Genomic DNA, 9,751 nt, shown 5'->3' on the forward strand with positions numbered 1-9,751 from the left:
GAGATCTGCTCAGCCCTGCTCTCCTGCAGAAGGAGAGGAGGCCTCCCCTCCCGGCCGCAGTCTGCAACCTCTGATGCCGCCTGGATGCCATGCTAGAAATTAATACCTCAGAGAATCCAAGTATTTCTGCTTCAGGAATATTATTAATTTCCGACCAAACCTGCCCGCACGGAATGGGGACACGGTGTTATCTCAACTTCTGTTTGAATTATTGATGCTTGGAGGGCTGCTGCTTGGAAATGATGCCACAGAAACCCCGTGGGCTTTGCTCTCAGCAAGGGCAGATTACCGGCGCTTTGGATCTGAGAAACAAGCACTGTCAGTTCCCACACCCGTCGGGCCACCGGCTACAGCCCAGCCTCAAATCCCCTGGCAAGTCACCACATCCCCTGCTGCAGCACACCTTCAGGTGACAGCCCCTCGGGGAGGACACCCTCTCAGGTCACCCCTGAGCCCCATGGGCTCCATCTGGAAGCCGCCGGCTCCCAGCCTTCCCTCTGCTCCTGCTGGAAAGCAAGCTCCTGCCCGAATCCTCCGCACTGCCGGGGCCAGGGGCCACGGCCGGACTGAATGGGGCTGGGCATAGCCCGGGGCTGCGCCGCAGTAACTGGGCAACACGGACACAAAACCCGGCAGGAAGCGGCGCAGCCCAGGAGCGCACCTCCTGCCCAGTGGAAAAACGAGAATTTATGGTCCTTGGAAACATAAAACCACGCAGGGGAAAGCAGAAGCCGAGCAGGGAGTACAATAGGCAAGGAGAATGCTGGCAACGGACCCAAAGTCTTTTCTTCTCATTTAAATGAGCTCTTTCCCCCCAAGCAAGCTCTCTGCAGGCCGTCCCCGCGCAGTGACCTGGGGGGTGCCAGGGGCAGCCACAGCGAGGACGCGGGGTCACCGCTGTCACGCAGGATTTACAATTTCCTTGTTGGCGCTCCGGCTGTGCTGCCTGCTGCCTGGGGAGCCGGGGAGGACTGGGGCTTGTGCGGTGGTGCCGGGAGGAAGGACAGCCTGCAGGCTCATGCACCCAGAAGGCCTCCCCGTGCTCTGGCCTGGCCTCCACCGCACACAGAAAGACCCAGTACGTGGGTGCTTTCCGGCCCATCGGCTCTGCACATAGCCCTGGGAGATGCAGGCAGCAGGCACAGGCTCCCTGGGGAGCTCCGCGCTCCTTCACCAGGTCTCCACCTACACCTCAGGCCCGCGGTCGGCCTGTGTACAACCAGCCCGCGGTGCCGACAGCCCTGACCACAGCCTGAGCTGCAGAAACTTGCAGCCTCGGCTTTGATCAGTGCTGGCGAGGAACACAGGGGTTAGGCCAGGCCCCAGTGACTGATTTATGGGGCTGCTGCGGGCTGCCTGGAGCCAGTGCCCCATGCGTGGTGGTTCTGTGCAGGAGCTGGAGACAACTTGTCAAATATCTGTGTTCAAAGTATTAATGGGAAAATCCAGTCTAGAGCTCAACGTTTCTTCAACACACCTCAGCCAAGGTATGCGAAACCATCTGCTCCCTGGCACTGGCTCGGTCCAGCAGGCAGGCAATGGCTATTTGAGACGGGAGGTGGAAGCAGGGGTACTGGCAGGCTCGTACAGGGCAGGGGATGGACTCCAGCATAATGGAGCCCTGGCACTTGGGTCTAGCTGGAGGACAGCCCCTGTCCTCCACAGCCTCTCACCAAGCCCAGCTCCATGCCGGGGCTCTCTCTTGGTGGGCTGTGCTGACACCTTGGGTTATTCTCATTTTGACAACTTCACCGTGACAGCAAGTGTGCACAGGCACAGGTGTGCATTTATCTGCAGAAACGTGGAAAGCTAACAGCTCTGCAGCTTACTGCCCCGACCACAGGGTGCACAGAATTAAGCTGCTGGTTTCCACATAGACAACACACAGCCGGTGCCAGGGCCCTGAGGCCACAACAGGCCTTAACGGTCCTGACCAGCTTCACCTGGGGCCTCCACCACACCCCCGGCACATGGGCCCCATTTAAGCTCGGCTCTGGGCCTTCCACCCCTTCCCTGAGCTGTGGTGTGGGAGCGTTGGTCTCCAGCTGAGCCCCAGCCATGACTGCCACGGACCCGCTGATCCTGACCTGTGCGCTTATGTCCCACCTTGGCCTCAGACCAGTCTCATCACCACGGACCTGCCCGACGATCTGGACTCCTGGCTGAACCTGGCTACTGCACCAGGCCTGCTCTGCTCACCTTGCTCAGGTATTATGGGATAGGCCCAGGATGGTGAGGTCCCTGTTGTCCAAACCCCTTGCTAGGGGCCAGGCTCTTGCTGCAACCTGAACTGAGCTGTGCTGCAGTTTGGGAGAGGGATGAAATAAAAACCTGAATTATGCTAGGATAATATTAGCGTTTCTGGACTTTATAATTTGGCATTGTCAGCACTGTATGAATGGGTCTAATCTGCAGGTCTTCATGGCCGCGTACCTGCCAAGCCCTCAGGCAGCAGGAGGGCACTTCAGCCCTGATCCTGGCTTAGTTCACAACTGCAGCTCCAAAAGAAACTTCTTGAAAGTTGCCTGTAAATGGCAAAGGGCATGTGAGCTTGGCCTTGCTCCTCATAGTTTTGGCTCTGGACATGTTTCAGCTCTCTGCAGAGACACAGGCATTTTCTGTCTCTTTTTAGGATGCTCTTTAGGGGACCAAGGTTTATAGACGAGGCACCACCAGGAATGCTGGGCATGCCTGGCCTGGCTGCCTCATGCAAACTCCTAGTTTGCCTTTGTAGTCAGTCTCCGGGGTGGTTTATGTGAGTGAAGCCACAAGACTGCTTAGCATCTAGCAAAAAATCACTCGTAGGAAGCTGTACCACACACCGCCCCCCTGCCACTGTTTTGGAAGCTGCAGAGAAGCAGTCTGTGGTAACAGGAGGGCAGCCTGTGGATCCAGGCTCTCTGGATGCTCCCTCTCAACAACACTTTTCAGGCTCCAGTTATATTAAAAAGCAATGCTGCATGGTTGTTTCAGCTCAAGGAGCTTGTGCTGCATCCCCTTGCAGACACCCTGCTTTTTGTCATCCCAGACTTTTGTCCCTTACCCTGGTAGAGTGAGGGTCTATGGAAAGCCTGAGGTAAGCAAGCACTCTTTTTAAGAAAACGCTTCCTTTCAGGTAAGGAGCTGTACAGCTCGGCAAAACGTGTCTGACAGTTTTCTGCTTTCATAAATATTCAAAACCAGCCATACTGGGAGCTGACTAATCTGAAGACCTTCCCCTGAACAGAGCTTTCCACTCAGGTCCTTCTGCAGACATGAATCTTGAACTGTAGCTTCTTCCTGGGATGGGCAGATGTTAACCGGAGTCCCAGCTTGGGAAACTGAGGCAGGGCGAGTCATCAGGAGCTCACCAGGCAAGTCGAGGCACAGCACAGCTGAAATCAGGAGTTTCCAGCACCCAGTCACGGTAAGGATTACACATCCCCACTACACAGCATGTGCAAATCTGTGATCCCCTGTGGGGCTGCAGTCCCCACAGCCCACCCAGGAACCACCATAGCAGCTCAGGACCCTGTCCCAAGCTGGCAAGAGGCTGTGCTGCAGGGTGTCTTGAGCCACGCTCTCTGAGGGCCTTGCTATAGCGCAGATGAGCTTGGAGAGAAATCCTGCAGGAGCTGTGAGGATGCTGCCTGCGGCTGGAAGTTGGTCAGGTAAGGGCAAGACAAAGAAAAGCACCGCCTTTCATGCACATCTCCTTTGAGTTGTGAGGGAATCCTGCTTCCTGAGGTTCTGAAAGCATTCAGATGGGCATGTTAGATTAGGCCTTCCTCTTCATCCCCTTTCTCCTCATCTCTGACAGACCTTATCACGGGAGGTCTCCAACTGCTGGAGTTCCAGGAAGCCTTCGAGGCTGGTCTGGTCATCCCATGAAAAGGTGCAGTGGCAAAGTGAAGAATGTGGCCAGAGTTTAGATGTTCCTCTGAGCCCGCCAAAAGGATGTGGAGCAAAGAGCGCTCCAAGTTGCACCCATGGGGGAGACTACAGCTTCTGCAGATGATGGGAGCTGGTGGGGTACAGGCAGTGGCTCTGAAAACAGCCAAGCTGTTCTGGAACAAAGCTTCTTCGTCTGCTTTTTAAAAAGGGTGGGATAAAAGCAGCCTTTTCATTGCCTCCTCCCTGTTAAAAAGATATGTGATGCTGCTGAGCTCCATCCTGAGGCATACAAGCCGTCTCACAGCCCAGTGCAAGGTGACATCATCTGGCCTTTGGTGCCTCTCTGACAAAAGCACCATTGTGTGACTGTCACTTCCAGGAGCCCCCCGCTGTCCCCAGGTTTAATAGGGAGCTTTCCCACACACAGCCATTCTGCCCTTCTCTTGCCAGCGTGGGCCAGCCCCACTTCACAGGGAAGCTGGGTCCTTTTTTCCCTCCCTACCTCTATTCACTTACAGGAAAAAACAAATTACCTTTTCTGTCCACAGTGCTACCCATCTGCAAGGGGAGGCTAGCAACTGGAGCGAGAGCTGTGGGAGCCAGACGTGAAGCTCTGGCAGTGAATTTGCACTGAAAACCAGGAGGGCAGTCTGACTGCTGGCTTCCTGGCCGTGCTGAGCCCCACGATATACCTTCACCCTGGTGGGAGCACCTGGAGTCTGCAGTGCACAGATACAGCTGTCATTGTGCCACGCTGTCCTTCAGCAGCTGCTTGGAGCTAATGCTCTTCCCTGCTCTTAAGCTTGGGTTATTAATGAGCTTCAGTAATTGAAGCAGTGTCTTGGGACCCCACCCCAAAGGAGTCTCATGTACCAGGCACGGAGTGTATGTGAACATAGCTCCTACCCGAAAGCTGCTAAATTGTTACGGATGAGTGCTTGTTTCATCAGAAGCAAGTCAAATTCACCTGAAATAACCCTTAAAAGTGACACTGCAATTATGCACTGAGACACCTTCAAGTAATTCTGTATTTCCCTATAAAAACCACTGTAGAGGCCCTGGCAGAAAAGGTCTCCTGTTCTTGTACGTGCTATTTCGTATCCTAGTTGCCTTCTAGTCTGGTATGTAGGACAAGAGACAAGTTAAGATACTGGATTTTTTTTTTAAACCTTGTTCATAAATGCTCAAACAACAAAGCTCAGAAGAAGAGCAGGGGCCAGGACTCTGCAGCAGGCTCAGAGCTCCATGAAAAAGACTCAGACCCCCTATGTGGCCGTGGGAAGGTAACAATATTTTGAGCATTGGTTTCTCGTATGCAAAACAAGGATGCTCATTTTCTATTTCATTCGGTTGTTCTGGTTACAGCTTGTCCCCTGCTAGTGACAGTTCCACAGGGCCAGGCCACGAGATGCTGCTCATACAAATACACGAGCAGGGAGCAACTGAGGATTTCTGCTGTTCCCTCCGAAGTCCCATTGTACCCTCAGTCCCTTCCCGTGAGCCTGACATGCTTGCTCACATGGCAACACCAGTGAGATGTGTGAGCCCTGGGGAGGGAGATCAGAGGCAGCAGGGGAGATGTTCTTAGGAAGAATCTAGTTTGCTCCTGAGAAAAGCTGGAGAAGCTACATCTGCGTGACTAACACCTGCTTCTGGCAAATGCTGCAGGGAGGGACCATCTCCTGGCTTCTAATGTGCTATCGTGCACCATATGCGTTTTGGGTGCTGTCCTCCAGCCCTGTGTCTCGTGGCTCCTCTTAGCTACCACCTCGAGAAATTAGCATTTCCTTTGTGTAGCTGCAGCAGAGGTAGGAAGCTGCTCGTGCATCTCCAGCTATGAGCAAGCAGAATTCAAGCTAGAGTGAAGACCTGAGCTCCATTTGCATTCAGGAGCAGCGCTCGATTACAAACTAGACCAGAATGAGAATGTGAGGGATGCCGAGCTGCTTAGTGTGCTGCTCGGTGCAGACCAGGTTTCATGCCTCATTTGCTAGGTGCAATCAGGCTCCCTTCTCTTTCAGGGCAAAAAGCCCTTTGCTAGCTCAAGCCCCGGGTGCAGGCAAACTCTTCCATTTCTCAGTGCCAGCTACTTTCATGAACAGCCTTGCTATGTCCTGGTCTGAGACAGGGTCTGAAATAATCTGCTTTATTCCCAGGCGAGGAGACTTTCCTGTGTAGCTGTTAATACTATCAATCTCCAACAGTTCCACTTGAGGAAACATTTCTTACAGAAAGCCCAGAGTTATTGCTGGCCTCCAAGAGCTGCACAAAAAGGACGGGTCCGCATCTGCGAGCACCAGCAGTGCAGCCAGAACAGGCCATTGAGCTTGGAGGGTGTCAGTCGCTGTAGGGCCACCGCAGCCCTGCCTGTAATGCTTGTTAGCAAAGACTGGCGTGCAGGGCTCCCGGCTGAAGCAGCTTGCCTCCTTGGTAAAACCAGCAGGCAGGTCTAATGCTCGGATGTGGCTTGTAAGGGATTTTCTAGAGCATGCAATTCCCATTGATTTTAGAAGGAATCACGGTTGTTCTGAACAACACACAGGGAATGTAAATGGGTTTAGAAACTTGCCCAGGAGCATTTCTGTAATACAACAACAGCCAACGAGGAAGGGAGCGCACACCTCTGCTGCCAGGCTGCCCGTGGGCAGGGGTCAGTCACATCCAAGCACTGCCCCGATGCGAAGGCACCGAGCAGAGCTGGGCGCAGCACAGCTGGCACCCGCTTCTCACTACGTGGTCCTTTGTTAAAAATTACTGAACACTAATGAAATCGCCAACAGACTGTGGTGACCTTTCTCTGTGGCAATCCCCAAATCTAAAGGAAGGTCTCTGAGTTCTCAAGCTGTCTGTAAAATCTTATTCTCCAATTTGGAAACAAGACTGTTACTAGATGAGAGAAAAAAATCAGTGCTAATTGTGTCATTTACACAACTAAGAATATTAAACAGTTCAAGGACTCTTTTAGCCTCGGGGGAGCTAATGAGGTTAGTGAATCATGATGAGAAACATAGCCCAAGTTTAGATAGCAGGAAGTATGGATCAGGAGGGTTTTGTGGCATCACTATCATCAAAACTGTACCAGAGCATCACAGCTGAGCACTTGGCCAAGGCAAGCAGCCTGGGCTTGGATGCAGGGAAACAAGAGAGTGGAGACTGGCATTGCCCTAGGCAAAAACGGGGGAAGAACCTAATGTTCCAGGTCTGGGAGCTTAGACCTTGTAATCATTAACCACAGGAGGCCGCAGCAGGATTGAACCAGCCCACGATGCCTTGGGATCACTGAACCTTAGCAGCTGATTTTGCAGTAGGTGCAGGACAGAAGCGCCCTACTCAAAGCAAAGGTCCCAATGCCACATTTCCTGCTCTCTAACGGGAGAGGTTGGTGTGTTTATGGGGTCCCGCCAATTCCTCAGGAATCAGTACCTGAAAGCCCTTAAAGGATTAAACCAGGCATTAAGCATGGAGCTGTACAGCCTGCAAACAGCTGCCTGTGGCAGCCCGTCCTGGATAGCAAGCTGCCTGCTTGGGCACGGTGCAGACCCCCAGCAGCTCCCGGTGAGGCGGCAGGTATTGATGGCAGACACCAGCATTTGGGCCACTCCTACTACCTGTGCCTGAACAGTAAGCACCCTCCTGGAGCCAGCTCTGAGTGCCTACTCCTCCCACCACGCTACATCTAGTCTTAACATATCTCACTGCTCTTCCACCTGTCGCAAAAATGAGCTGTTTTTAGAAGAAACCTCTGGAGCTGAGAGGGTTTGTTGTGATAGCTGGGGGTATGGCAGACTTGACCGTGCAGGTGGCCGTGATTCAGGGCCGTGATGCTCTCTGCAATGCAAGAGACCACATCCTCCTCTCCAGCAGACCCACCGCATGGTGGTAAAGCATGACCAGCAGCAGCAGCAGCAGCAGCGACAGAAGGATGGAGGAAGGGGGAAGTGACTCAGGTGTCCTGAAAACAGTCAGGCGGTTGCCAATTAGTCCAAGCAACCCATCTGGCCCATAGAAAGGCCATTTGGAGAATGTCTAATCACTGCTGCAGGAAAAAAAAAGAAAACCATTGCCTGATGCCTATTAAAAATCCCTGTTCCCTCATCAAAGTATTCCTCCCTCCAGGGACTCGTTCAAGATTTTTATTCTGTGGATTTATCATGGAGTTATTTAGTGAAAACATGAAGTAACTTGTCACTGTATTATGTTAAGCAGTATGGATTCTGCTTGCCTTCGGGCCTCATTTAGTACAGAGCTAAAGCAGAACGAAGAAAGCAAGTGCAGAACCAAGCTCTTGTTTGCAAATCTTATTTTGCTAGGCTCAACTTTGCTTTGTGGTCATGGTCTCCCAGGTCTCCCTCTCCTCAGAACAGTGATCCATAAAGTACGAAGGACTCTTGTGCTAAACAACAATCAGTACAGCATCTACAAAGGCACCAGGTCTAGCCTTTCTCCCATGGAGACACAGCCTAAGAACCAGTAAGGCTGCAGTCAAAGCACTGGGTTACATTATTTTGTCAGAAATCAAGGAGTGTACTCCTTAGATGCACGAGGAGGGTCTCTCCAATCCACTGACATAGTGGAGGCACTCCATGCCATGGTCAACCCCAGTTTATGTGCCCTTGCTCACCAGTTGTCGCTCAGATTAAGGCACCTCCTCATTAACGAGCTAGTCCAGTGTGCTTGCAGCCACTCTGGTTGCCATCTCAATTACATTTTTTCAGACACCAATAAAGAAGCAGCTTTGAGTCATGGCTGATTGCTCTACACCAGAATGTAATTTGAAAGCCATTATATTTCATCTCTGTAATACTCTACAACCAGTAATATAGTTGCCGAAAAAACCTACTTTATTTCGAACTAGATAAAAGCTTTGCAGAGATCTCATATGCCGATATTTTAGCTAGTGAACGCAAAAGCTTCTGTAAAATAATAACACTGTTAAAGCCACTTTATTTTACAATTAAAAGGTACCTGCCTCAATGCCAAGATCTAACATCACACAAAGAGCTCTGTCTTGTTCTATTTAGTACTAACATTTTAATTTAGCTTTTATCTAACTGCTGATTTTATTAGCCTTCAGCTAAACTTCAATCCATCATGGCTTATGCAGAACAATATGAATATGCCTGTCTAGTTCCACCCCCTCACTGGAGAAGCCATCCAGTTTTCAGCTCTCTCAGAAAGGCATTGAAAGGTCGCTGTTGCTTAGAGATGGCACATTTCACTGAGTGGTCCCTCCGTCCATCTGTTATCAATCAAACATAGTACATTATCTGAACAGGGTATAAGAACTGAAGCATCTATAATAGCCAGTCCCCTCTGGAAATCTAGGTCATAGCATGAGGCTACAGAAAAAAAGCTCTAAAATGACTTCTGTTACAGTGGCACATAGTCACAGCTAAACCAGCCCCACATAAGTTCAGCTCAGAAGTGGCAGAAGACAAGTTATTATTCTGTGGCAAGAAGTCCAGAGATGATTTTGGGATGGAGACGAGCAGGGTAGAAACCTGCAGAAGATGCTAAGCCTCTGGCACGGCAAGACATCCCCAAGCAGCCAGCAGATGGATGGATTCAATCTAAAAGGTGTTTATTCCTCTCCTCCCACTCAAGATGCACAAGCAGAGAGTAGTCAGTTCTCTACCACAGCCACACTATGCTGCTTAGAAACACCACGCATGATGCCGCTGCAAAAACAACTCTTTAAAAGCTTCTTCCCTTTGCATTATGATAACACGAGGAACAGAAATTAGATGGAAAAAGCTTGGGCCGGTCCAAGACATGGCAGACAGTTCTAGGAAAGCAGCTTCCGTGTTTTTAAAGCTAATTCTTCAGTTTATAAAAATTAATGCTTCTGTATGGCTAGTAAAGCAGCGTATGTATGAAA

The 9,751-nt window shown here is 51.2% G+C and overlaps 1 protein-coding gene and 1 long non-coding RNA gene across 3 annotated transcripts in view; one reads left to right on the top strand and one right to left on the bottom strand.

Moving 5' to 3' along the window:
• LOC106040661 (carboxyl-terminal PDZ ligand of neuronal nitric oxide synthase protein-like) overlaps window positions 1-9,751 on the bottom strand; it is a 31,808-nt gene that overhangs the window by 10,900 nt on the left and 11,157 nt on the right. The gene's annotated exons all lie outside the window — the stretch shown is intronic.
• On the top strand, window positions 1,955-4,591 carry LOC106040723 (uncharacterized). 2 transcript variants are annotated; one of them, XR_001210054.3, is made up of 3 exons: window positions 1,955-2,208; window positions 3,227-3,406; window positions 4,422-4,591. It is a non-coding gene; the product is annotated as an uncharacterized lncRNA (long non-coding RNA). The 2 variants fall into 2 exon arrangements; XR_001210053.3 differs by having other exon boundaries at window positions 1,961-2,208; window positions 3,241-3,406.

This window comes from Anser cygnoides, chromosome 20 (genome assembly GCF_040182565.1).
Source record: "Anser cygnoides isolate HZ-2024a breed goose chromosome 20, Taihu_goose_T2T_genome, whole genome shotgun sequence".
In the NCBI taxonomy this organism is placed as follows: Eukaryota; Metazoa; Chordata; class Aves; order Anseriformes; family Anatidae; genus Anser; species Anser cygnoides.